The 26,738-nt window shown below is 67.2% G+C and overlaps 1 protein-coding gene across 7 annotated transcripts in view; it reads right to left on the bottom strand.

The window, feature by feature from the left end:
• The window catches only part of TIAM1 (TIAM Rac1 associated GEF 1), a 153,273-nt gene that overhangs the window by 66,680 nt on the left and 59,855 nt on the right, over nt 1-26,738 (bottom strand). For 3 of the 7 annotated variants that reach the window (XM_045852406.1, XM_045852400.1, XM_045852401.1), the window contains 2 exons: nt 17,129-17,273; nt 593-776 (listed from right to left, as the gene is read on the bottom strand). The gene's annotated coding sequence lies outside the window, so the exon portion shown is untranslated. Of the gene's footprint in view, nt 1-592; nt 777-17,128; nt 17,289-26,738 lie in introns of those variants that run through there. The other 4 variants (XM_045852403.1, XM_045852405.1, XM_045852404.1 and 1 more) reach the window with 2 other exon arrangements.

Below are 26,738 nucleotides of genomic sequence, written 5' to 3'. Positions count from 1 at the left end.
GAGCCTGGAGACAGGGAAACAAGAGCTAAGATTAAACCGAGACAAAGTTCTGAAAGTTTCTGCTAAACCCTACAAACCCAGGGGCAGTGCCTGGCCAAGGCCCACACACACCACCCCCGACCCCGACGCAGGAGGCTGGACAGGATGAGGTGCCACGAACAGAAGCAGCGCTCCGAGGTGGAGCGGGCGCGACGCTGGCTGTGTCGACTTGGCTCTTTGAAGACTCCCCAAACCGAAACAAAGTGCCTCACTGCTGCAAGGGGATCTGAGAGCCAGGTTTGCCTTTTCAAACACAATCCCACAGGAAGATGGTAAAGCCTGGGGAGCAATTTAAAAGACCCTGGGGGCAACTCACAGGGGAAAGAAGACTTCACAGGCACCCGCGTTTTCTTTTTCTTGTTTTAAGTTTCAACGCTAATGCTTTCGAATTGTTAAGTGGGTGTAACCTTCATCCAAAGAAGAGGTTCCGGATTCGCTTTCCCACGAGCTACCTGTGACACGGCAACTCCGTCCTGTCACAGCGGGCCCGCCCCGCCCCTCTGCCTCCTTCCCGGGAACTCACGCGACGCACGGCTGTGCCCACACAACGTACCTTCCCCGGCAACAGCGGGTCGCAGCCCACCGTGCCCCAGGGGCGCTGTGGCATTTAGATCCTGGATGGGCAGTGGTGTCAGGAGGCGCAGCACCAGGCTGGGGGCGTCAGCACCTGCTCCTTGGGGCGGCCATCAGTCTCACCTGAGCAGCCTCACCTGGGTGCACGGGAAGGCGCCGGGAACCTGGAGAGCGCAGGGAAGGAAACGGTCAGCAGCAGGAGGGAGCTGGGCTGTCGCCCCGCGCCAACGGCCACCTTGGGCGGAGCCCCGCCACCCGCACCGACAACGCGGCGCCTGGCCACAGGCATGAAACCCCACGCAGCGCCCAGTGAGCCCGCAAGTGCGAGCGCATGCCCACCCACGGCGGCCGGCGGCCCCACAGGCGGAGCGAGCGAGGACCAGGGGGCCGGGGAACAGAAACGATTTCCAAGGTTCCACTCCGTTGTCCACCGTCCCGACGGACAGCCGAACGGAACCGGTGGGGGGGGGGCTCGGGTGGCGCGGGGCAGGGCAGCGTCCCCCACGGACACGGAGGACACACCGAGAGGCACGAGGGCAGAAGCCCGAACGCAGCGCAGGGCCGACCCCGGGTGCGTGAGTCCTCGCACGGCCATGCGTCCCGTCCGGTGGAAGCGAGGCAGAGGGCGGGCGCGGGAAAAACGTCACGGGAGACGTCCTGACGGTGACTCGGTGACTCGGTGACTCAACCCGGAGAGTGAGCGGGCCGGCCTGGCCCAGGAACACGCCGCCTGCTTCTGGGGCCCGCCCCGCCAGGGGCGCCCGCCTGCCAGCGCGGGGCGAGGGCAGAGGCGCGAGGGCCTGGGGCTGGGCGCCCCTGTGGCGACCGACCGACGCTGGGCCCGGGGACCCAGGGACAGGGAGAAGGGCCTCCCTGGGGAAGGCAGTGCACGCACGCGTGCGCACGCACACACACACACACACACACAGGGGGCGGGACCACGAGCGGAGGTCCTGCTGGTCCTCGTCTCGGAAGACGTGCTGTCTGCCCCGTGCAGGCGGCGAGTCTTGCCCGCAGGCAGGAGCGTGAGTTCTCAGCAGCACCCCGTGATCAGTCCCAACACCTGCCCTCCCCACGGCCCCCTGCGGTCCCATCCTCGCCCCCTCCCTGCACATCCTCCGTGCGCCGCTCTCCGCAAGTTTCCGCGTTCCCAGTGCGGCCTGGAACCGTTCGGCGACGGCAGAAACGAGGTGGCAAGGGAGGCCCCCACGGGGTCCAGTCTCCAGAGAACTGGGCGGGGAGGGGAGGGGGGAGGGGAGGCAGACCCGCCAGGCCCCGGGCCCGGGCGCCCGTGGCGAGCTCGGGAGCCGCGAAGAGTTAATGGGACTCCTCGGGCCGGGCACACGCGTGTGAGGCAAACACTCTTCCCAACAAAGCACACCCCCCCCACAGGGCAGAGGTGGAAACACAGGCAGACTTTGAAGACGTGCACGACAGGCCAAGGCGATAGTTCACCGCTGCTGGTTTCTTCCGCTTAACTTCACGGTCACTCAGGGCAGACGGCGGTCCCTCTGGCGAACACCGCTGAGACCCCGGGGAGGGGAGCACTTCTCACTGTGGCGGGTGAGCGAGGGGTGTCGGGAGATGACCTCGCCGGGAAGTCACGGCACAGACACTCACTCAAAGGCCCGCCCTCAAAGGGCCCTCCTGATACAGGAACAGCCACTTCCGAGAGCAGGCTGTTGGGGTCAGACGCGGAGGTTTCCCATCCTGAGGGTCGCAGAGGGTCTCCCCCGCAGGAGCCCACGCCGCGTCGCCGTCCTCGGACAGTGCAAGTGGTGAGGCGCAGAGTCCCACCAACCGCGCCTGTGCACGAGCCCCCCGCGTGGTGGAAAGGCACCGCTCGGGGCGGACACTCGCAGCTCCCCCGTGTCAGCGAGCAGAGACGGCCGGCTCCCGGCTCCCGTCGGGCGGCCGGACCTCCCACTCCTGCGGGAGGAGGGAGCGCGCCCGGCCCTCCGAGGGCCCTTCCTCAGCGCGCCCCGTCCCGAAGCCAGCGCCCGGCCGGCCGGGTGGGTCTGGAGGAAGGGCCAGGAGCACCCAGGAGCGTGCACCCACTGCACTCCGCGCTGGACAGGGGGCACGGGTGGACGACGGGAGGAAGCGGCCGACGAGGGAGGAACTGAACGTGGCAAACACGGGAGGGGCCGGGACACCCTGTGCTGAGTGACGCACGCCGGACACCGAAGGGCACGTCTGGGGGACTCCCCCGTGAGGAACCCGCCGCCGGGGGGCCGAGAGGGGGCGGCTGAGCGGGTCAGCGCAACGGGGACAGAGCTGCAGTTTGGGGGGATGAATGCGTTCTGAAAGCGGGCGGCGGCGACGGCTGCCGAACCGCACAGCCCGGCTCGGTGCCACCGACGCCGCACCTGAGAAGGTGGAAGGAGAACCTGCGCGGCATGCGCCCCGCCACGAAGAAGACAAGACAGAGAACGTGTTAACAAGGAGCGTCGGCACGCGCTCCAAAGTGCAAACAGGCTCCGTGGACACCAGACCGTCCAGCGACACGGGCCCGGGGGGCACGCCGCACCCCTCGCCCGCTTCTGTGCCGACGGCCAGCCTGCCCAGCGTCCGGGTCACGGAGCAGGGCCCCGGCTGCGGCCCAACACCCACCCAGACGCGCTCCCACCCCCCACCGTCCCCCAGCTCGCGTACACACTGCGCACGAGGGCGGGGAGGGCCCGAGGGGCTCCAGGGGCCGCCACCCTCTGGCCCACGGTGGGCCCCCGTGTTCGCGCACACGCTTCACCCCGAAAGCTTGTTTTGGGGGCCGGCTGCTAACAGCCAGTGGGAAGCGCGTGTGCTGCGGCTGGCACGGTGGGGAGTGAGCTCCACAGGCGTGCTCACCCCTGCCACAGCAGCACACGGGTGCTGCCACGGCAGGACCGGTCTGCCGGCAGAACCGAGAGTCGGGGAACCACGGTGTCCGGGGACTGGCAGTTCCCAGTGTCTCCACCAGCACGTCCTCGCCTGGTGATCTCCCGCCCAGTGTCCCACCTTCCCCGTCCCGGGCAGCCACCAGCCCTGCAGCCCTGGTGCAGCTACGGGAAAGGAGGCCGTGGCTCCCGGGTGGCTCACACTCTGGCCCGCACGGACCACGCCAGACCCACTCCGGGGGTCGGGTGCGTGAGAAAACTGCCAAGACGGCGGCATGCGAGGCCCCGGCCACGCCCTCCTCCCCCAGCGCCTGTCTGCCTGCGCCCGAGGAAGTGTCACAACCAGGACCCTGCTCGCTCTAATTGGACATGTGGTGGGAGGGGGGCCCTGCAGGTGATTCCGCACATTCTCAGGAAGACCGGCAGCCCCTCGGGATTCGACCACAAACCCACCTCCTGTGTGCCTTCGTGGGGTGGAGCACACACAGCCCCGCGCTCCTGGGGCGCAGGGCCAGGGGCCGCGCCGTATCCAAGGGCGCTGTCACGGGCGGGGCCAGGCTCCAGCAGAGCACCCACGCCGCGCCCCCCCACTGCGCCTTCCTGCCGGGGCCTGTGCTGCGTGTTTGTTCCGCAGGTTGGACTCATAATGGGACTTTGTCAGCGGCTTTTGTTTGAGCTCGACACAATGGGAAAAGCCCTGAAGGGCTCGTTGTTAATCCCCCAGTGAAATCGGGAGAGATAACGAGCAGGTCTTGAGTCTTGAGCAACCACGGCGTGAGGCGGAGTCAGGTCTGTTCCCAGGCAAGACCAGACTCAAACTGCGCTGCCGGCCGCCGAGCGCAGGGACTGAGCGCTCAGCGCTCGGAAAACGGACCGCGGGGGGAGGCGGGCGGGCTCTGCTGCAGCGGCTCCCACACCTGAGGGGAGTCCCCTCAGGGAGACACAGCGCACCCTCAGTGCGAAGGGGGACAGGAGCACAGAGAAGGACCCACGAGAAGCCACACGGCCCCGTCTGAACCACTGGGATCAGTGAAGGGCGGCCCAGAACACAAAAAGAAGTGCGCTCCCTCGTCGCACCCGGACTGGGGTCGGGGTCGGGGTCAGGGTCAGGGTCATGGCGTCCGGGGTCCCGTGCTGGAGTTCAGAGTTCTCAGAGAGCAAACAATGGCAACACTGCTCTGGGAGCCCCGCTCCTGAACGTGCGGCGTCTCCTTCCCTACGGAGTCACCGCGCATGGAGCCCCCACGGGGGACAGGAAGCTCAGCACGTGACACGGCGTCGGGGGGGCCCCCAGGACAGAGAGGGGGCGCGGCGGCTCCACTGCGCACAACCATGTGAAATGCTGGACCAGTCCCCCGCCAGGCCCGCCACGTCCGCGCCGATCCCCGGGCTCGCTTGTGTCTTTGCAAGCTTTGGGAAAAGCCCGTTGTCAGCTGAAATTAAAGTCACAGGAAATTATCCATGTTGACTCAAGATAACAAATGTTGCCAACAGCAGTACATTATTTATCACCCCCAACCTTTCAGAAATGCAGAAAGATTTACTGAATTTATAAACATACTCAAATACAGACCTGCCAAAATACTAATTCTATATAATTCTAATTCTGATTCTGTAACATTATAATTCTATTATAATTCTGTAATTCTAACACTAACTCTGTAATGTTTAGACTGAAAAGGTCCCAGTTTGGAGGGAGGAAAACCAAACACCTGCTATCTCGTGGTAGGAGGGGCCAATCATGCGTTTGCTGCTAAGCTGACTCCGAAAAGCAGGCAGCGCACGCCTGGACCAAAGCAGCGGACCACCCCAGGTGTGCACAGAGGCGACAGCAGGGACTGTCCTGCACACCGGCTCGCAGACCGGAATCCCCCAAATAGGGAGGCCCCCGGGGGGTCCCAGTTTGTCTACCAGCATGGACGACAGCCATGATGGGGGGGGCAGGTGCGCTGCGCCCAGTGCCTCGGATTGGGGGGAGGTCGGGGTGACCCATCGGCATGGACACGGCCGTCCTCGTGGGCCCCAGGCAGAGAGGCCAGGCCTGGCAGCCAGGGCCTGGCTCCCACAGGGCCTCGTGGGTAGGAGCTGGACGAACACGGTGGACGGCGAACTCCACCAGGGAAACCCCAGGCTCCTCCTCCTCCTCTCGACGCCCCGGCTTCGCCAGCCTCACCGAGGAACCGGGACGGGCACTGAACACGGACGCTCGGCCCGGCGGAGCGCGGAGAGCAGTCCGGCGGGGCCGCGCTGCAGTGGGCTGCCGACAGCTCGGACAGGCGGCTGTTCGACACGTGACTGAGCGGCCGCTCTCCTGCCCGACTGTCCAGCCCCGCTGTCCCGGGAGTGACCCCAGGACCTGGGTCTTCGGGGTCACGGAGCAGCATCGCCCTCGCAATCGTGAGCATCAGAGTGATTTGTAATGGTTGAAACAGAAAAGGCCTTAAAAAAAAAAAAACACTCTTTGGAGAGAAAGTGACGAGGACAAAGCCAAAGCAAATGTCCCAGTGAACCCATGTGAAAGGGACCCCAAGCTCCCGGCCCCGGAGGCGGTGAAACATGCACAGCCTCTGCTCCGAGGGCCCCGGGGGCAGAGTCTCTGTGAGCCCAGGAGGCTGCAGGCTCGCTCCGCTGGAGCAGAGAGAGAGCTCTCGCTGCACTCTTCTCGGAAGCGCCAGGTCGACCCACAGGTGGCCCATCTGTGGGCGCCGGAAGTGTGACAGTGTGAACAGCAGCGAAGGAAAGAAGTGTCTGGAGGGAAGGGGAGCAGGGAGACACAAAGCAAAGAAGGAAAGAAGGAAGCAAACCCCGGGAGCTGGGGCCCAAAGGGCACCAGAGCACACCAGTCCGGTCCCAGCACCGGGTTTCCGGACGCTCGTGGGTCCGAGTCTGCTTTTGGGAAACGATCCCACCAGCCTCCCACCGGGGGTCCACCGCCACGCCGCTCGGCCAGACCGCCCCGCGGCAGAGGGGACGGCGGCGCGCCGCACGCGGGCGTGGGCAGCTGTTTTCAGCGTCTGTGTGGTTGCCTGAGATGCAAGTCTGAGAGGATTCTGACAACAGACTGTAACATATCCTTGACATCTTTGGAATTCCAGAATCTACCCAACTCCTGTCTCAGGGAAGTCTCTTCCATCGCACTGATGGTTTGAGAGAGGGAGGGAGGGGGAGTTATATTTACGAAATAGATGGTGTAAAGTTTAAATATTTTGCTTCCCAAGGATGTGCAAATGAAGTGTTCGTTACGGTTATCGCTTCAGTGGAATATTGCTTTTTTAAAACGATCTATCTACAAACAATTTTTAAAACTTAAACGTGGAGCCAAGAATTGTCACCGACTATTTTTAGAGTGGCAAACTGTAACACAACACGTAGAAAAACGAGGGGGAACAAGTGAGTGTTCACTTCGAAAGCTGAGTGACGAGGAGGCTCGCAGGGCGAGGAGCTGGGGGTGCGTGGGGGGGGTGGACGGAGGGGGCCCCAGGGCAGGGAGGGAGAATGGGCGGGGGGCAGGCGAGGGAGGAGCCGGCCCGGTCCTCCTTCCTCCGGCCAGGGGAGCCCTCGCCCGCCCCAGCTCTGGCCTCCGCCTTGGAGATGCTACCGACACCCGGTGTGGGAAGGAAAAGTGACGGCCACAGCCTCGGACTTGGGCTGTGGCAGGACGACGCCCTCTGTCTTCCCGCAACGCCCATCGGAAAAGCCTGCAGGCCCCACGCCAGCGGGCACCTTCCCAACAGGCCCGTCCTCCCCCGGAGCCTTCACGGGAATGTCTGCGGTGTACTGACCCAAGGTGACCACGAAATACGCTTCTAGAAAGCCTGGTGACCCAAGCAGTGGCCTGGCGTGGGGGCGTCAGAGCCCGAACAGGGCGAGGGGCAGGGGCCAGGGCAAGGACAGAAAGACCATGACTAGCTCTGCCACCCACGGGCTCCGACAGGAGGCCAGACGTGTGAGTGTGTGTGTAAGTGCGTGTGAGAGTATGTGAGTGTGTGTGTGTGGGTGTGTATAGGTGTGTGTGGGTAAGAGTGAGTGTGAATGTGTATATATGAGTGTGTGGGGCGAGGGTGAGTGTGTGTGTGTGTGTGTGAGAGAGAGTGTGTGTGTGAGAGTGTGGGTGTGTGTGAGGTTGTGAGGGTACGTGTGAGTGTGAGGGTGAATGCGTGAGAGTGTGTGAGAGTGTGAGGGTGTGAGTGAGGGTGTGTATGTGTATGTGTGTGTGAATGTACGTGTGAGTATATGTTAGCGTGTGAGTATGTGTGACAGTGTGAGTGTAAGTGTGAGAGTGGGTGAGTGTGAGAGAGTGTGTGAGGATGTGTGAGAGAGAGAGACACCCGGGTCCACTGAGAAACAGGGTGCCGAGACCCCAGTGTCTCTCCGTGGACCCCCGCCAGCAGAGACTCCCGGCAGACCCGCCTCGGCCAAGAGGCCGCGCCGAGCGGGCGTCCCCCGGAAGGAACGGGACAGAACCGGGAGTGCCGGGCACATCCGCCCGGGGCGCGGCTCTGACCCCAGGGGAGCGTCCGGGGGACGAAACCGAGGGACACCCGATGGCAGCGAGGCCGGGAGGACCGAGACGGGCGAGTTCCCGTCCGGGCCGCGCAGAACGAAACCCCTCGCGCTGCGCTGACGAGTTCCCTCCGAGTGGGTCGCGACCCCCAACCGAACCGGGAACTCCAAGCACGCCGGCCGGGCGGTCTGCCCCAAGCCACACACGCGAGCACGGAACAGCCGTGGACAACCCGCGCCGCAGACACTGACCGCTCAGCAGGGGCCCGACCACACGAAACGTGCGCGCGGACGGCGGGGGGGGGGGGGGGGGCAGCTCCGCCGCTCCCCCCTCGGGGCGCAGAGGAGCCCTCGGCCCCTGAGCCCCCACCGGGCTCTCCGCACCCTCGGCCGCAGGGGGTGTGAACAGACTCACGGCCCGTTTCTTCGCGGGAAGCCATGCCCTGGACGGCCGGGAGCCCTCCGTGTGCGCCTCAAGTCCACGGGACACTCAGAAACGCGTCCCTCGTCCCGGGCCCTCGGGCCCCCGGGCCCCCAGGGCACTGCAGCACGGGGGACAAACCCGAGTCCCTGCCAGCGCCGCTCCCAAAGCCCACGCAGTCAGTCACAGTGGGCGTGGGCTCCGGCCCAGGTCCGCCTCCGCCGGCGCACTGACAGCTGCGACACACGCCCCAGGGCCCGGGCGGGCACCTGGAAACCGGGCGCCGGGCATTGAAACCCCTCCTGCGGCTCGAGTCCCCCCGCAGCCCCCAGCGGCCCGCCGGCCCGGGCCCCGCCCTCCCAGAGCCCAGGTCCCGCAGGGGCGGGCGCTGGCCGGCAGAGGACACCAGCCCCCAAGGAGCCCTGGAAATGCGCGGCCACAGAGGCAGACCGAGTCTCAGGGCTCCGACCGAACACCCAGGCGCGCGGCTGCCGCGCACAATCCGAGGCCGCCCACCCCCGGGCGGAACCCCCACAGGGCTGCCCGAAGAGGCCGCGTGGACGGGCCGCACGGCGGTGCTCCCGGGAGCCCTGCCTGAGGCGGGACGGGCGGACGGACCGAGAGCGCCGGTCCCAGAGCCGAGCGGGATGCGCCGTTTTCTACACTCACCTTCGGCTTGGCGCCCGGCGCCACGCGGCCGCCACACTCCGCGTTTTCTGCGGAAAGCCAGGGACGGACACGTCGTGACGGGCCAGCACAGGAGCCACCTCGCCGGGGGGCGGAGGGGACGTGGCTTCTCGGGGCCGCACCTCCCGTCGGGGTTGTCTTCTGAGGCCCCTCCGGAGGCACCAAGGGGAACGTGGTCCGAGACGGCGACCCCCGGGCGGCCCTCCAGCGTGAGAGGAGGGCCGACTCGGCCGCCAGCTGCCCGAAAGGGCCAGGCCCCATCAAGAAACGGTCCCGTTTCTAAGACGCCACCCACGGGAAGGCCGCAGCTTGAGGCGCCCGGCGGAAATCGCCGAGAGCACGCCCACCAGGGTCCCCGCCGACGTGGGCGGCGCGGAGGGAGAGCCGGTTTCCCGCCGCTGCCGGCGCGGTGAGTCCCGGTCCCAGCCTCCTCCTCTGGCCCAGGTCCGAGGCCAGGGCTCCCAGCAGCTCCCTGCCCCGCGGCGGAGTCCCCCGCAGCGGAGTCCCCGGTGCGGGAACAGGGCGCCCCCCGCCACCTCCGCACAGGAGCGGACAGCGAGCAGAGCCGGGCGGGCGGCCAGGAGGGCGAGGCGTGCGTGAACGCCACGAAACCGCCGTCTCCCTCTGAAAACCGATGGGAAGGCAGCACGGAGGGCTCCTCCCGAGTGCCCCGCCAGCACCCGCTCCGTCGGGGCCCGCACGCGGGAGGCAGCCGGAGCGTGTGTCCGGGTTCCGAAGGGCCCTCCCGCTCACCCAGCGGCGAGCCCTCCCCGACGCACAGTGGCCCGAAGGCCTGCTGGCGGACGCCTGTGTTTAATTACTCCTCTTCTTGAGGAAACTTCTCCTTTCGGAGAAGGAAACGCAAGCCTCACCGCCGCGGAGCGTTCGGTGCGCCCGCAGGCGGCAGGTGAGGGGCCGCGCAGACTACAGGGGAGCGAACGGACACGCGCGGAGTTCGCGGGAGCCCCGCCCACCGGGTGCGCGCGCGCGTACGGCCCGCACGCACGGCCCCGCGCTGGGACGTTCGGCCGAGGCCCAGCCGTCGCCTGCCTCGCAGGAAAGCTTTACAGCCTGGGAGAGAGAACGGAAGCGCAGAGAACGCGCGGACATCACGTGAGCAGGGGCGTGCACGGGGAGGGGCGGGGCGCCGGCCCCGAGGAGGCCACGTGGGAGGCAGGGTTCTGACGCCGCGGGAGACGCTTCCGGGCACAATCATGAGGTGCAGCGCCTCGGGGTGAGAAGGGGCGCCCATTGCTCCCCAAGGGGCGGACTTTGGGGGCGAAACACGGCTCGCGTCCGTGTCGGAATGTTCGCCGAACACGCAGCGCCGGGCTGCTCCTCGCGCGGGGCGTGGGCACAGAGAGCGCCCACGGAAAACGGCCAGGACGCTGAGGGGCTCGCGCGCATCAGCTCAAGGGCGACGAGCGAGCGTGTTCTGGACCGGAGCGAGCACCCCGTGTGACGGCAGGCGAGCGCCTGTGCCCGGCGGGACACTCTCCGCAGGCGCCTGGTCCTCGGCGGCGTTTGTCTCACTAGAGCCATCCATCCTGCTGCGTGCGAGGTGGCACCCACCTGCCTCTCCCTCGGGGCGCCGGCCCCTTCTCCGGCGCCTCCTGGCCACGTCTGCCCCCCTGGAGAGAAGCCCGCCCGCCCATTTCCCCAAGCGGGCTGCGCCAAGGCCACTGCTGCCGAGACGGGCGGCCACCAGCGCCGGTGACAGACGAGCGAGCGCACGGAACGTCCTCCGTGCAGGGGACGGGACGCGAGTCCGCCGGAGCAGCAGGGGACGTCTCACGCGCGCCAGCGTGAGTGGGCCCGGGAAACAGCGCAGGCCACGAAGGACGGTGGGGCCCCAAGACAGGCTCGGGCACCGGGACAGAGCGGGACCGGAGATGGCGGGGGGTGTTACTGCTCAACGAGGACAGGGCTTCTGCCTGGCAGGATGAGAAAGCTCTAGAAATAGACGGTGGTAATGGTTGCATAAGTGTACTTAATTCGCTGGAGTTTTTTGGTTAAAAATAGCTAAAATGATCGATTTTACATCACACATATTTTACCACACACACACACAGCAGCTAGCTCAGTCTTGCTCACGTTACACTTCCAAACGTGACTTGTCAGAAACGCCGCCCGTGCATCTGAACACAACTCCTTGCAAGGCGGCGTTGGGCAAGGAGGGCCGGGCCGGGCTGCGGCGCGTGGGCAGGAAACCGCCTGCGGGTGCGTGACGGCGGCCACGGGCGCCCCTGCCGCCAGCCCCACGGCGGCCTTCCTGCCCACGGGCGCCGCGTGGTCCCCCAGCCTTGCCTGTGGGCCTGAGAGGGGGGTGCGGCTCAGCGGGTCCCTGTCGGGGAACAGGAAGTCGCCCGGCTGGCCGCGCGGGGCGGGGGCACCGCCAACAGCGAGCCCTGCCTGGCGCCGCCTGGTCCCCAGGCCCCTCGGGGACAGGGGGGACTTCTCGGCCGAGTTGGAAAGGCAGGTAAAGATGGCGCCTTGCGGACACGTGAGACGCAGCACGGAAGGGCCTCGGTGCAGGCAAGCCCCGACCCTCCGCCTCCGCAGAGGAGGGGAAGTCCAGGAGGACGGCACCTGCACGCGGGCTGTGGGCACCTCTGGAAGCAGCCACGGGCTAGTTCTCACGGCCCTTTCTTCTCACTGAACTATTCCGAGTCTTCCCTCCACAGCGAACGAGCGCGGTCACGGAAAGCATCACACGGAAGAGCAACGCGAGGCCGGCTCCAAGTTCAGCTCCTCTCCCGCCCCCGGCTCCACGCCCCCCGCCCAAGAGCCCTCCCGGCCCACCCGCTGTCTGTGGAGGAGGGTTCCAGCTCACCTGCCCCCAGGGGGGCAGGGCGGGGCACCCCAAGTCCCGACACCCGTCTGCTGCTCTCTGCGGCGGGGTCACCACCCCCAGCTTACCAGGGAAGGGGCTGAGGAAGAACAGGCTCTGCCGTCACTCTGACGGGTGGGCCTCACGGCCGGGGGTGGCCCCAGAACCCACAGGCTCAGCCTCAGCGCAGGGCCACCACCCTGGGTGACAGCAGCCACCCCCAGCACTGTCCACCAGGAAGACCGGCAGCTCATCCGTCCACTGACCAGCGGGACAGGTCGCCGCTGCGCCCCAGCACCTGCAGAGCTCTTTGGCTTACAGCACGCACAACCTGGAGCCCCTTTCTGTCCCCGTGAGGCCCACGAAGCTGGTCCTCTGTGCGGCGCCGCCCCTCGCATCCGCCCAGAGAGCCCAGGAAGCCCTCGGCCTTGGCCGCTCAGGACATGGGGCCCTGCCAGGCCCGACCTTCTCCGCCCAGACGGCCCCCCACTGTACCAGAGGCCTCCCTGCCCCGCTCCCGAGTCGCTGCACCCTGGGACCTCCAGAGCCAGCCCCCACGCAGAGGTTCAAGCTGCCTGCACCTCCAGGCCCCTCCCCAGCTCCTCCATTCTCCCTCACCAGGACGCCCAGGGACTCCACACCCCAGCGACCCGCCGTCATCCACCTCCTGCCCCCCGGAGGTCAGCCACGTGCCCCAGGAGATTTTCCTGGGCCTCGTGTTCACGGCTGCACCCAGTGCCCGGAAGTGAATGTGGCACAAAGAGCCTGGCCCAGGGGCATTTGCTTAAGGCGTGAATGGTAACTTTGAAAAGGAGACGGCCTGCAAGGAGGAACACTAAACATTCCAGAAAAATCGTCGAGACTGTTCATTCTGTCAAGATTGGTGCACCCCACGTGCAGAGGCCCCCGGCACCTTCCTGTGGAAGGCAACAGGGTCCAGGTCACGTGGGGCCCTCTCCAGACCCCAGGCCCAGCCCCTGCCCCGCCCTGCCCCACGCGGGCCCACGGCTCACCGGTGAGCGGGCCCTTGGGGAAACCAAGGCAGGAACTCACCCTGCCCCAGCCTCCCGATCGACAGGAGGCCTGGGCGCCAGGTGTTGTGTCGCCAGGTGGGCTTGAACACGGCCCCTCGAGCTGACCCGTGGGGACCTCTGTGAGTGCGTCAGAGAGACGGCCGAGTGGCCACCAGGAGCCTGTGTAGAGCCCGCAGTGCAGCCTGCAGCTCTGGCTGTCCCTCTGGTCCAAGTCCGAGCTGGGTCTGCACACAGGCCTGCCCTGTCCCCTCCGAAACACGCCCACGACAAGCCCCGAGCTGTACTCAAGGTCGCCACCTCTGGACTGCCCCTTCAGGCCTGACCGGGCGGCTGCACGCCCCACGCCAGTGGGCGCTGTCTTGCTTCCCACTTCCCCCATTTCCACCCAACCCTTCAACCCCACAGGCTGGGGCTGCCGGGCTGGCTGGGAGCCCCACGGAGAGGGCTTGGCCTCGACTCCCCCAGGATCTCGGGACGGTCACCTGCACCCCCTGCAGAGCTGGCCCGGGCCTCCGGAAGGAAGCCTGTTCCGGCCCATCCGCTCCAGCCGGCCCCCACCCCAGTCCACCCCCGTTCCCATGACAAGACTAAACTCCTGGCCGTCAGGTGCACAGAGAGGCTCTGCTCCGAGCCGCGGGCTCCGCCCCAAGCCAGACCACATCTGAGCCCCCGCCCCGCCCCGCCCCGCCCCGCAGCCCTGCCTCCCCACGGCCAGCCTTTGTTCACCCGCCATCGAGGGGGCACCCCATCGGCCTTTCCTCCCCAGCCCTCCGCCCACCCAGGCAACCAAATGTGACCGCAAAGAGGCCCTGGAGTGGCCATCTGTCCCTGCCATGCCGGTGTTCATGCTGCGTAGGCAGGGAACGGCCAGCACGACAGACGGCCGCGGCCCGACCCACACGCCAGGCTCCGGGGCCAGCGTCCGGAGCTGCCCAGGGCTGGGGCTCCCCCGCCAGCCGGGACGGCCGCGCAGTGGCCCCGGGGTGCTCAGAGGACGGGCCCGGAAAGCCTCACCTGGGACGAGCACCCGAGAGGAAACGCCGGCCCTCGCGCTCCAGTTTTCAAACGTCCCTCATCTCACCCCACCCCCCGACGCCCCACCTGCGCCCGGCAGCCAGCCGGGCAGAACCCGGGCCGGCCAGAAGTGGGCTCCCGAGTCTCGAGTTCTGGAGATGACAGGCCTGAGGGTTGTCATCATCTGACCCCGTGTTGCACGCCCACGGGGGGCAGAGGGCTGAGTTCCTCTGTGAGGGGACATTAACCCACCCGAGCCCTGTGTCCCCCCTCGGGGGCCTGGTCAGCCACAGCACCAGCGGCCCTCGCTGTCCCCCGGGTGCTAGGACCCCAAGCTCCGCAGAGGCGCCGTCTGAAACTCGACAGCGACACAAGCCCCACTCGGCAGCCGCCGCCCCCACCCCCATTTCCCTGGGAAGTGGCCGGACGCAAGGGACGCGCCTTCGGACACACGGCCCCACCAACCTGCAGCCTGGGCCTGGGGGGCCGTCAGCAATGTGCCCCTTTCCTCTCCTCCCCGTGGCCAGGCAGACCGGTGGGGCGGGGCGGGGCGGGGCAAGGGAGGGGAGGGGGTGCAGATAAGAACAGAACAGAGCAGTCAAGGGGGCCAGGCGAAGTGAAGTGGAAAACGATTCCGGGGAGGGCGGGTAGAAATGGGGGGAGATCACTGCATCAGCCCACGCCTCCCAACGGACAAGAGGTGTGTGTGCATTTCGAACCCCACTGCACAGCCGCTCGAGTTCCTGGAAGGGGCGCCTGAGAGACGCGGGAGGCCGGCTACAGGGCAGGGGAGGGGAGAGGGAAGACGCTCGAGTCCCAGAATCCACGAAGCGCCCACTTGGTGCCAAACCACAAGACAGGCACCTCACACGAACACTCACGGAAACCTCACCGGCCCGCCCCCCAGCCAGGGCGCACTGTCTCTGACTCACAGGAGGAAACGGAAGCTCAGAGGCTTGGGCAACAACGCTCCTGAGGCCCCGCAGCCCGCAGTGGCCGGGCAGGGCTCAAACCCAGCTCTTTCTGACCCCCAGGCCCTCGCTCTGACACGGCCGCACGCTCGGAGAAGTTCTGAGAAGCCTTTAGAACGGAAAGACCCGTGCACGGAACACGAACCCACAGAAGGCGCCGCGCCTGCAGCGTCGCAGGGACCTGGCTGCGCTCCGGTACGAGGCGAAGCTGCGTCGGGGGCGGGCCGCGGGCACCCGCGATCCACTCGGAGTCTCACGCAGCAGGGTCTCGTCGGCTGTCGGTGAAACGATGTCACCAGCGTGCCCCGCGAAGACACGGAGCACACCTCAAAACAATGGGATGCAGTGTGTGCGTGACACTCAAGAACACAAGGCCTGTTTTCGTAAGCCAAAGTACACTGTATCCAAACCCATAAAGATAAATACATAATGCCTGCTCCTCAGTTACTCAGTCTCAAAGGCCCTTAAAATCTTTTTTGAGAATGTTCCACAGGGCAGAATTTTTAAAATATGTAAAGGGAAAAGAGAAGGTAGTGTTTGTTTATGCCTCATTTAAAACGCAAATAGAAACCAAAGCTGGTTCTCTCCGGAGACCAGGAAAACTGATAACGTATCAGCAAGGCTAAGCCAGAGGAGAAAGCAGAAGCCAGCAAAGCCAGGAATGAAAAAAGAAACATTTCTGCAGACAGGACAGCCTGTAAGAATGTTGTCAGAGGATTTTATGTGCAACTTTACACCAATACGTTTCAACGTGTAGGCGAAATAAAACTTTATTGGCCCCACAACGACCTGAACCCGCCCACACTGAACACACACACACACACACACACAGCCAGAGCAGGCAGCCCGCTGCACAGGTAAGGGGTCCCACCTGCCAGGCCACGTAGAGCTCGCCCAGCCGCACGTGTCTGCAGGCCGAAGCCCGCTCCCAGCCCCACGGGACACTGTCCGGACACCTCAGGGACCGCCTGTGCCCCTCCTCGAGCTGAGGGCCACCCGCCGCTCCTCGCACGCCGGGAACGGGCCGCAGTCAGAGGCCCCGGCCCGTCCCGAGGTGCAGTCAGCCAGTCTTTCCTGCTGAGTGAGTTGCTGCAGGCTCCCCGGGGTGGGGTGGGAATCAGAGTCAATTTCAGCTCCCTGCCACGTTCCCTCCGGAGCCGACACGGAGCCTGAAACCTGCTCTGGCAGTTGTGACGTCTGAGCCACCCACTTGCTCGTCCCTGGGACGTGTCTGGTTTGGTTTCACAGTCGTTTCCATCTGCTCTGTGCTGCCGACTCCGGGGAGGGTCGGGGGGAGCGACGGAAGACCGTGGCCACAGCAGCCCGGCCCCGACACCCCCAAGCTCACGCGGAGGGCGCGCTGAGAGGGCCGGGCCCCGCCGTCCTGCTGTGGGGAGATCGGGATCAGCCCGCACCCTCCTGACGCCCCCACCCCCGGGAGAAACAGCCGGGAAATGAAATCTGGTTTTCCGACAACCTGACAGTCACACGCACGTGCACACAGCTCCGTACCAGCCCTGGGACCAGACATGAAGAGGAGACTGTGGACCCCGCAGCGCCTCCAGACGCCGTTCAAATGAGACCTTGGGGAAGGCTGCCAGAAACCAGCTGTGGCCCCGGCTCCCGCGTGCCAGGACACGCTCGGGATCACTCACAACGCTCCCAGCCCCGGCGCCCCCAACTTCCTCTCCCTGCCCCCGCCCAAAATGGACCTGGGCAGCCCTCCTGGAGATAGCCGGCTGCCCAGGCCAGAGGCACCTTTCAAAACTGCCCGGAGGGGCGGCCCACGGCTAGGACGCTGCGCCGACCAAGCCCAACCAGACACGCAGCGCAGTCGGAGGGCTCCCCACCTCCTCCCCGGCCCCCCAGGACACTCCTGAGGGGTCCCCCCGAGCCCCAAGCCTCCCGTGGGGGCGGGTCCCCCACCTCGACCCGCGGCACCGCAGGCTCAGCAGGACCAACAGCAGGCTGGAGACAAGAAGACAGGAGGCATCTCAGTGAGCAACCCGATCCCATGGCCCCCCTCCCTGCCCGCCTGGCCTCCAGTCCTGGTTGCAGAAGGTGGGGGAGGCGAAGAGCTGCCCCCGGGCCCAGGGCAGCCTGGCGCCCAGGTCCCACACGGCTGCCCCAGCTCCCACCTGCCCCCTGGTCCACGGCCACCACCCAGCACAGAAACTCACCGGCGGGACTGGCGGCCAGAAACCGAAGCTCACGCTGCGGGCGGGCACGTGCCGGCCCGTGTGTCTGCGCGGCCTCACAGCCCAGAGTTCCAGGGACGCCCGAGCGGCAGCGGCTCCCGGCCCCCGGCTCAGGAAGGAGCAGTTTCTGTGGAGACCGATCTGGGCATCAGGGTGAGTCGGGAGGGAGTGCCACTCTTCCCTCCCCACCCACCTCCCCGCCTCCCGCCGCCTCCCTCCGGTGCAGACACTCCCAGAGCCCCGCGCTCACTCCCGCTCGTCCGGGAGGGGAGGGGTCCCTCCCAGGTCTCAGCACGGCTGCCCTGCACAGCACTCGGCCCAGCGCCGGGACAGCAGGGCCACCCCCCTGGCGGGGCCTGAAGTCCCCACCACCACACGCAAGCGCCCTCTGCGGGGGCAGGACAGGGCCCTGTCGCAAGAAGAGCGGAGGACACAGGCACAGAAAACAAACTCTGAGCTGCCTGTCTTTCCTTTAAAACTCACAGTGTTTCAGAGACACAATAATAGTTTTGGGAACAGCCCCCCAAGGACCCACCACACAGCATCAAAAACTAAACCCCCGACACCCAGGGGGTAGGGGGTCGCCCGGGAGCCCTTCTCTGAAAAGCACCCACTCCCCCCTAAACAGCGGCTGCCGTGCCTCCGACTTCCGACGAGCAGTCTCTCTGCCGGGGTCGGCCACAGCTCTCAGCGGCACAGACCTGAGGTCCCAGGCGGGGGTCTTTCGGAACACACCTTCCAGTGCGCATGCGGAGCCCCGGGCGGCTCCTCGAAGGACAGGAAAGCAATCCCGGCGTGAGCCGCAGGCTCTGGGGACGGCAGAGGCCGCAGGCAGAGGAGCTGCAGCGCCCGTGGGTGGGATCGAGGGGCGAGAGCCACACCACCGTTCCCCAGGGTGAGCAGCCGTGGCGGAGGCCGAGGGCACCAAGGGCCCGGCGCAGAGACCCCGAGACAGAGGCGGCAGCGCGGCGCTCGCTGGAGCGGCCCTAACAACGCGGCGCTGTCCCAGTCCCGGGCCGGGGGCGAGGCGCAGCAAAGGGAGCTCCTGGGCACCGACGGCAGAGGGCGAAGCGGTGGGGGCCGTGGCCCAGCCGTGGCACGCCAAGAGCCGGCTGCGGCTGAGAGGCACACACGCCGGTGCACACGCACCGAGAGCCTCCAAGCACCTGCCCCCGGGCCGCCCCCGCGGAGGCCCAGCGACTCTCCGGCAAAGGAGCAGAGCGCGGGCGCCCACGAACGCCCGCCGGGACCCAAGGGGCGTCTGCAGGGCGCGGCGCTGCGGCAGGGGGTGGGGGCGGGGGTGGCCGTGTCCTCTGGGGCCACCCAGCGGTATGGGGAGCGGTTGTGGCCGCCACGCATGGGGGTGGCTCCGGGCACCCGGGGGGCAGAAGTCAAGGGCGCCAAGGAGCACCCCAGAATGCTGCGGGAAGTCCCCACAACCAAGAGCAATGGAGCCGGAACCGCCCCCAGCACCGCAGGTGAGAAGCCCGGGCGGGGGCGGGGGCTGGGTGGGGTGTCACTGTCCGTGCCCACCCGCGCTCTGAAGAGTCTCTGCGGGGGCTTGGGGACGACAGAGGGGCCGGCCCCCGTTTCCCACTGGCGTGGGCGCGGGGGGAGGGGGCGCGCTGGGCTCAGGAGCGCTGGGGCCCTGGGCAGTGTGGGGCGCAGCCCAGGGCCGGGGCGGGGGCTCGTGCAAGGCTCTGAGGGGACACACTGGCAGGGCTGGGAGGAGGGGGCACCAGGTGGGGCGCCAGCCGGGGACCAGCGACAGCACCGCGCGCAGACGGGGAAGACACGGGGCAAAGGCAGGCTTATCTCGGCCGTATCATCGGCCACCTCTGCCGGCCCAGCACCAGCGGGGCCGCTCCGGAGAGAACAGGAAAGGTGGCCGGCCGCCGCACAGCCTATCGGAAGGGGACATACCTCCCACAGGAAGCGAGCACGGGCGCCCCCAGGTCCGAGGGCCGGGCGAGGGGCCCACGGCCGGGACCACAGCGAGGACGGCGCCTCTTCTGCAGGTCTTCCCAGCTGCCGCCGCGGCCCAAGCGGCCGCCCTTCGGGCCGGCCAGTCCTGGAGGCCCCGTCCTCCTTCCTGCGGGAGTGGGGGTCGTTCTGCTGGTGCTCAGCGTTTCTCAGGAGGGGCAGGGGCCTCGCTCCTCGGAGACCCCTCAAAGCCTGACCATCGGGCACGGAGCGAGCCCCCACCTCACGGCCCCCCCCCCAGGCCGACGGCAGAGCCCCTGCCGTGCCCCCCGCCCCCGGCGCACGCAGGGCCCGCGGAGCCGCTGGTCTGAAGGACCGGCGAGCACAGAGCGCCTGGGGGCCCCACTCAGGGTCCCGTCACACAGTCCACCACCACCACCACCACCAGCAGACGCGGGACACGGGCCCCGGGCTTCGTGGGGCCGTGACGCGGGAGGGGCGCCGAGCAGGCGCAGGGAGCCTTGGTCGGGAAGGAAGCCTCGCCTGCACCCCAGACCGGGCCCGTGCTCACGGCGCTCCCTCCCTCGGCCACGGACGCCCGTCCCGGGCCAGGTGGGAGCGTGGGGCCCTTCCCAGACCGCGGGGCCACGGGAGGCCGCGTGAGCCCTGCGCCGTCCCCAGCGAGGCCCCACCGTGGGGCCACGGCAGGTCCCCTCTCGAGGCCCACAGGCCCTGGGCACGAACCGAGAGGAGTCACGGCAGATTTTGTTGTTCACGCAGGAGAACGGTTTCCGTTTTTACTTTACATTACAGTGCACTGGTGATTGTACTTGTTCTGGACCAAACACTCGGGAGGGGGGGGGGGCTGGACGGCACTGGCACCCCGGGTCCCGCGCCCACGGCAGGCTCGGGGCCGTGCACACGGGGGACGCTGCTGTCAGGAGGGACATGCTGGAGAGACGCCACCTGCTGCTCTTTCCACGCCAGGAAGGGACGCCGGGTTTTACGGTCTGAGGGGCTCTGGGTGCCACCCCCCCCAGAAGGAACAGAAGCCACCCCGGCCAGGTGGCTCCCTGGGCTGGAGCATTGTCTCAGAAAGCGAGTGGTCGCATGGTCGCCGGTTCGATTCCCGGCCCGAGCACACGCCTGGGCCGCGTGTCCGAGCCCCGGCCAGGGCACGTACGGGAGGGAGGCAACCACACGGCCTCACTCTCACGCCGACGTCTCTCTCTCCCGCCGTCCCTCGCGAGCGTTTCAACACCGTGTGAGGATCCACCTCGATCAGGATGCAGAGCGAGCGTCCGTCTCACAACAGCAACCCCCCTGGGGGAGGACAGCGGGCGCGTGGGTGGGGAGCGGGGGTGGGGGGTCACTTGGGCTCGCCGAAGCAAGGCAGGTTCGTCTGGCACCCAGACCCGCTGACGCGAGTCTGCTGCACACTCCCCGTCGCCGCCTCCTTAAAGCAAACGTCGAGCCCCCCCGCAGCGCCCCCAGCATGGGGGGCACGGAGAAACGCACCAAGATACAAGCTGAGCCCCCCAACACTAGTGAGAGCCACAACCCCCGGGGGAACAGAAATCCCCGCTCAGCCCCGGACGGCAGACCGGACGGCAGACCGGCCGCCCCCAGGCCGTGCGCCAGGATGCAGAGCAGCTGTGCCGGCCCAGGGCCGTCCGAGTCGCCCGCCGGCAGCCGCCCGGCAGGTCCCAGCGGCAGGTCCCAGCCGGTTTGGCAAGGCGGCAGCAGAAGCCCGGCGAGACACGGGTCGGACCCACACACACCGGGGGTCACGTGGGGCCCTGCGCAGAGACCGGGACACCCCAGTGACGGAAGTCCTGGAGCCCCACGACACCACAGCGTCCCCTTGGAGGCTGTGGACCCCATCACTGTCACTCGTGCACGGTGTTCACCGCGGGGTCACTTGCAGCGGGCGCACGGTGGGAGCGGCCCGGTGCCCAGAGGGGACCGGCCGGCCGGCCAAGGCAGGGCCAAGCCACGGACACCAAGCAGCCGCAGAAGGGAAGGCCCTCTCTCAGACCCCACAGTCCACGTGGGCTGTGGGGGTGTCCTGCCGGGCGGCGCAGCCGGGCACGGACAAACGGCCACAGCAGGGCTCCCGGCGTGCAGCCCGTCTGCAGGAGGCAGGTCCACGGCGACCAGAGGGGGACCAGGGGCCGCCGGAGGCTGAGGGGCGGGCAGGGAGTGGCGGGGGGGGGGGGGGGTCCCTGCCTCAAGGTCGCAGTGTGTCTGTCTGGGGCGACCCCACATCACTGCACAGTCCTGCGGACACACAGACGTCGCTGAACTGCACACTCACAGTGGTTACACAGGGAAGTTTTCTGTTACATCTTTCACCACGGCTTTTTTTTTTTAAAGATAAAAACAACCCACATCGTTTTCAAAATATTGGCTCAGGGACATGCAGCTTCTGAGAATGCTGCCGCCGCCAACAGGAACCCACCGGTGCCTGCGAGCGAGCTCGGAGCGCAGCGAGGAGGCTGGGACACGCAGGGCCTTCCCCGGGGCCATTGCCGCTGTCCTCCGGACCCCACCCCCCCCCACCGCCTGCCACGGGAGAGTGACGTTCCTCCGTGGAGGCAGAGCGGGGCGGCTCAGTGTCGGGCCAACCCTTCGGCGAGGACCAGGGTGCAGCGGGGCGCTCGGTCTCCCAGGCGTCCCGCAGCTGCACGGGACCACACGTCACTACACGGGTCACCTTCCCAGCCCAGGACGCCTCTCATCCCTCCCCCGCTGGGGGCCTGCTCCCCCACCGCCCGGCACCACCCTCAGAACAGACCGGACAGGGTGGGTCTGCGTCCAGAGCCACACACAGGGGGCAGCCAAACTCAAACGGCCACCCAAGGACAGACTGCATTTTACACTCAGACGGAGCCGGGCTGGCCAGGAGCTCCTTTCCTGGAGACAACAAGCCCCTCCCCTAATCCTCGGGAAGCCTAGTCCACTGTGGGGGGGGGGGGGGCAGCACGCAGCCTGGCGCTGCTGAGGCTCCGCCACGCTGAGGACGCACCGCCGGCCACTGCGCCAGCCTCGGGGGCTGTGTGCTGTGGGCCCGGTCGTCACAGTAACTCAGCAAGGCAGCGCGACCTCCAGCGCCACAGGCAGGTAAAGAGAAACTGAGGCACTGACAGAGGGCGTGACCCCCCAAGGCTGCTTCACAAGGAGGAGGCGTCTGAAGTCCCAGCCCCCCGCCTCACTGGCCCCCCAGGGACCCCGCACACGGGCCGCGTGCGTTTCCACAGCCGACACCCCCCTCAGCACCCGGGTTCGGATACACAGTGGGGGAGCGGAGCCAGGCCCCCGACACCCGCACTCACTCCCGGGGCCTCGGCCAGCTCCAGGCACCGCGGAGGCAGATGGAGAGGGGCAGGGTTTGCCCTGCAGGTCCTGGGGGCGACCACTCTCTGAGAAAAATGACGGACCGGGAGCTCAGGAAGCGTGTGCAAACTCACTGGGGCAGCCCGAGAAGGGGGTGCGCGACGCACATGCATGGAACCCGCAAACGGACCCCCGGGGCACCCTCGCAGAACCCTGGCCTCCCGAGAGGGGCGAGGGCGAGGGCGAGGTGTGGGCTGCTGTGGGTGACCGCTCGCCGCCCGGAACTCGCACGCCGACTGGTTTCCAACGCTGGTGCCCGATCGAAAGAAACCCACATTGAACAGAGTCCCGCTCGAGCTCAACCAGACTTCCCGGTAAGACAGCAGGTGACTCAGCGGTGACGGCAGCCCTTGGCACCGGGGCCACGGTTACACACAGCTGCGGGGGTGGGGTGGGCAGGCGGCCCACAGCGCCGCGCGGGTCACCTGAACGGCACCTCGGCCCTCGGCCTCGCACTCCTGGGGACGGGGCTCTGAGGGCTGGCGCTTCCCGGCATCGGAGCACTCAGGGAGCCGGCCGGGCGAGGGCGGTCTGGGACCCAGACGGCCCCCCTCTGGCTCCCGCGGCCCTGGGCCTCACGGGCTCAGCAGAAGCACATGGGACGCAGGCTCCGCTCGGGATTCCGACCCCGCCCAGCGCCTCCCACAGCACCGCGCCCCCTCAGCCTGTTTTCTGGCCACAAGTGGACTCCGCCCACTGGAGAGCGGGCCCCGCCCACTGGAGGGCGGCCCACGAGCTTCCGTTGGCAAAGATGAGTCCGGCTGCCCAGGCCTAAAGGAGCTCCAACCGGGGCCCTCCCCGCAGAGGTCCAGCACGACGGCCACCGAGCGCCACGGCCCCTCCCTCGGCGGACGGGCGCACGCACGGCCGCTCCTCCGCTGAGCGGCACCCAGCACGGGCGTCGGGGCGGGCTTGTGCTCCCCAGGACACAGCGCCCACTTGTCCTCTTCACCCCTGTGGGCGCAGGTTGTTGGCCCAAGGTCACCTTGGGGGGAAGTGGAGCCTCGCCCCCCCACCCAGGCGCAGCACCGCCCCCGCCCCGCTTTACTGTCCCTCCACCGTGCACTCCCGCCACGTGTCTGACGCGGCCGTCCGTCTTAGGGGCTCTCCCCCCAACCCCCACCCCCGCTCCACCGGAAGCGCCAGGGGGCGGGACCTCGCACCCGCTGACTCCCAGGTCCGCCTGCAGGGGCTGCGTCTGCTGACCTCGGCCGCTCACACTCTGCAACGGCGACCACGGCCAGGGCGTGACCAAACCCCACCCCGCCAGCGAGCCCCCTCCACCCCGGGAACCAGGCAGGGGACGTGGAGCACGCGGACTCGGGTGACACACACCCCTGCGCCGGCGGACTCGCGCGCCGCGCATTCAGCGCGCCGCGCCGCGAGCTCCGTCCCGGAAGTCACGCCCCGCCGCCAGCAGGGACGCCGCGCCCCGCCCACGGCCTCTGCGCACAGTCGGGCTCCGCTCAGCAGCCCCCAGGCCCCGCCCAGGAGCCCTCCCTCCCCCGTTCTCGGCCCCCAAGGCGGTGCGGCCACCGGCCTCCCCGGGGGTCACGGGTTCCCCTCCTGAACTCCCTGAGCCTCTATTACTTGGTCGCGTCTGATCAGCAAAGGCACCAACCTGGTCAAAGCCAGCAAACGGCCGGGTCTGCATCTGCCCCAGGCAGCGGGCTGCGGGCGCGGGGAGAGTACATAAAACCCTGGGTCCCACCATTACTCTGGAGCCGGGACGACCACCCCCGGGGCTGCGCGGTCCAGAGTCACATGCTCTTCCAGGCGCTGGCGTGGGCCGGACCTAAGGCCAGTGAGTTCCTACCTCCCCAGGACAACTAACTGGGAGAGAATCTCTCCCGCCAACATCAACCCCCTCCCCAGAGAGAAACCGTCCTGCCTTTGGCCACAGATCCCAAAACCTTGGTGAAGGGCACCGCTTCGCAGCATCGCTGAGCGGCTCACTGAGTAGGACGGTCCTCGACTCCAGAGACGGCGCACTTGTCATCACGGAGACGGGGAGCTCCCCCCGGCTTTCCGCTGTCACCAGGGCACTGGGAGCCGGCCACACAGTCAGGGTTCCAGTGACCCTTCTTTAAGGTACACTGTCAGGAAGATGATGGGATGGATGGGTGGATGAATACATGACAGACGATACATTTATGTGTACGCCCAAACATGCACATGTATGTACATATGTGTGTATACATGTACCCATGTGTGACCCAACCGAAGACACACCCCTTGCCATGACTTTGTTAAAAATGAAAGAAGCGTTTAGGGTCACCTCCTCTCGGGTGTCCCCGGCCCTGAGCCGACAGCCTAAGGGCACCCCAGAGCAGGGGAAGGGCAGGGCCTTGGCCCCACCCTGAGCCCAGAGACTGCAGCCCCCCACCCAGCACCAGCTGCCTCTCAGCCCCCATGGGCCCGCCCGAGACCCGTGAATGGGCTACATTTTCACTCTCAAAGAAAGGCCCGTTCATCGCCTGTGGGGCAGACAGCCCGCCTCCCCGCCCGCACCCGAGGGGTGGCGTTATTTTCCGAGTGGTTTCCAGCCTGCAGAGCCGGCCCGTCAAGGCCCCTGGTGTCTGTCTGGCCCAGACCTGGTGGGGGGCCGGGCCTCTCCCCTGTGGGTCACTAACGTGCTCTTCGCAGTCGGACTCCACGCTTCCCTCCCCCACACCCCGGCAGTGCAGACGGGGCCCGGTCTGAGCCCGCAGCCCCGGACGCCCTGGCTGGTCTCTGTCAGCCCGTGTGAGCCACACCCCCAGCCCCGAGGAACAGTGCGAGCCCCGCACCGCATCGTCTGCCGTCTCCAGAGGCCCCAGACAGTAAAGGCGCCCGGGCGGAGGGAGCGGGCTCAGCGAGGGGCCCCTTGAAGACAGTCGTGAGCGCGCCTGCACAGAGCGCCTGCAGAGCATGCTCTCACGGCTGAGCCGGCGGGGCTCCGTCTCCAGGCTGCAATCGAGAACGCAGGAGAAGCCCTCCGAGAGCCCCTGCCGAATACCCACTCGGCACCCAGGCACCCGCCAGGCAGCCGGCGGACGACCCCGTGGGCCCTGCAGCTGCAGGGAGTGCCGGGCAGGAGGACACGGGACCGGGGAACCGCGGGCACGTCGGCCGTGGACGCAGAGTTAACGCAGCTCAGGGTGCAGGGGTCTCAGCACGAGTCCCAGGGTCTCCGTGGACAAACGCCAGAGCAGCCGAGGCCATGAGGGCCCAAACCCTGAGTGGGCAGGTGGCGGGTGGATGGGTGGTGGGCAACCTTTAAGTAGATAGATGGGTGGATGGACAGAGGGACGATGACGTTCAAATGGATGGACCCATGGGGAGATGGGGACATGGATACACGGATGGATGGGTGGATGGACAGACGAAGGGGGGGTGGATGGACAGACGGACAGAGGGATGTCTAAGTGGACAAGCGGATGGGCGGACGAACGGAGGTACGGATGGGCAGATGGCCGGATGCACACGAGGATGGGAGATGGGTGCACAGGCGAATGGCTGGAGGGACAGACGGGCAGAGGCACGGATGGAACAGGAAGAGACGGGGAGCGGTTACGACAAGAGGGCGGGTGCTGACGGAGGGGAGAGGGGGGACAGGCCGGCCACACCAGAGCTGCTGACGGACGGCCAGTCCAGAGCGGGCGACCGTCTCCCACGGACGGTCAGACAGCGGCTATCGTGGGCTTTGGGGGCGCCACAGCAAACTGTGCCCCCCAAAACTCCTGTTGAAGGACTGAGAGCCAGCACCTCAGGACGTGGCTCTGTTAGGAAGAAGGGTCTTCAAAGACGTGATCAGTAAAAACAAACTCGTGTGTGTGAGCCCCAGCCCACCACGACCCGTGTCCTCCAGAGAACAAACGAGGACACGCGTGTGTCGCGTGCACGCAGCGGAGAGGGGCCTCAGGAGGACCCGACCCTGCCCGCGCCTGACCCCCGAGTCCACCCTCCACAGCAGCGAGGAGGGGAATGTTTGAGCCACCAAGCCACCCAGCAGGCCACTGTCTGTGGCGGCCACTCCCCTTAGTCATGGCCACGTAAAAGCGACAGCATGCAGTGTGCAAACCAGCAGTGCGGCTCTGTCCCCACAGAGCTTCGCTCTTGAGCGCTGGAACTCAAACGCCGTGGTTTTTACATGTTATGACTTATGATTCTCTCGGTTTTTTCCCAACCGTTAGAAAACAGAAAACAGGAAGCAAGCAGAACTTGGCCCTCGGACCGCAGGCTGAGACCCCCGGTCCAGTCCCCACGCCGAGGGCAGCGCGCCCGCGGGGAC

Source organism: Phyllostomus hastatus, unplaced genomic scaffold (genome assembly GCF_019186645.2).
Source record: "Phyllostomus hastatus isolate PE091 unplaced genomic scaffold, TTU_PhHast_1.1 phas_contig_948, whole genome shotgun sequence".
In the NCBI taxonomy this organism is placed as follows: Eukaryota; Metazoa; Chordata; class Mammalia; order Chiroptera; family Phyllostomidae; genus Phyllostomus; species Phyllostomus hastatus.
Note: the sequence above shows the minus strand (reverse complement) of the source record. Positions and strands in the feature narration are given on the sequence as shown.